Below are 572 nucleotides of genomic sequence, written 5' to 3'. Positions count from 1 at the left end.
TCAGAGAGGAAGAGGAGGAGGAGGAGGAGGGCGCTGAAGAAGCTCCGCAGCATCCCGCTGAAAGTTCCGTCTCCTCACTTGTTAAAAGTCTCCTCCGTGTTTCTTTGAGCTCCGGTGGATCCCGGAGAAAAACCCGGACCCGGTGCCCGCTGCGCCCTCACTCTGACACGGACTAACTCTCCAGAGAAGCCGCGCGGAGCTCCTGCAGATGGATGTTTGTTCTCTTCATTAAGTTTGACTCGGAGAAGACAGAAGAAGTTTGAAGGAGGCCGAGGAGTCGAGAGGAGAGCAGCCGGCCGAGAGGAGCCCAGGACGGGACACTTGGGGTGAGTTGGTCCGCCATGTGCTCCGCGCCGCTTCCATGTGAGTCTCCATCAGGCACCGTGAACCGGTGCTCATATTCATATTCATATTCATCCAGTCTTCTTATTGTAAAGGCTCTAAAGTGATGTTTGAGAGACGCGTTCTGCAGAAACACTTTAAACCTTCTTATTAATCTGTTTATTAATCTGCTCTTTATTCATTTATCACTAACATAAATAGAGTCGTTTATGGAAGCTTGATTTCTGCTG

At 50.5% G+C, this 572-nt stretch overlaps 1 protein-coding gene across 1 annotated transcript in view; it reads left to right on the top strand.

The window, feature by feature from the left end:
* Positions 1-275: 275 nt before the first annotated feature.
* LOC116401010 (zinc finger protein GLI2-like) overlaps positions 276-572 on the top strand; it is a gene marked incomplete at its 3' end in the record, with an annotated part of 32,074 nt that continues 31,777 nt past the window's right edge. The window contains exon 1 of the mRNA XM_031879182.1: positions 276-326. The remainder of the gene's footprint in view (positions 327-572) is intronic.

Source organism: Anarrhichthys ocellatus, unplaced genomic scaffold (assembly GCF_004355925.1).
Source record: "Anarrhichthys ocellatus isolate YVR2014 unplaced genomic scaffold, GSC_Weel_1.0 scaffold233, whole genome shotgun sequence".
Lineage (NCBI taxonomy): Eukaryota > Metazoa > Chordata > Actinopteri > Perciformes > Anarhichadidae > Anarrhichthys > Anarrhichthys ocellatus.
The sequence above is the reverse complement of the archived record's forward strand: the minus strand, read 5'-3'. Positions and strand labels throughout refer to the sequence as shown.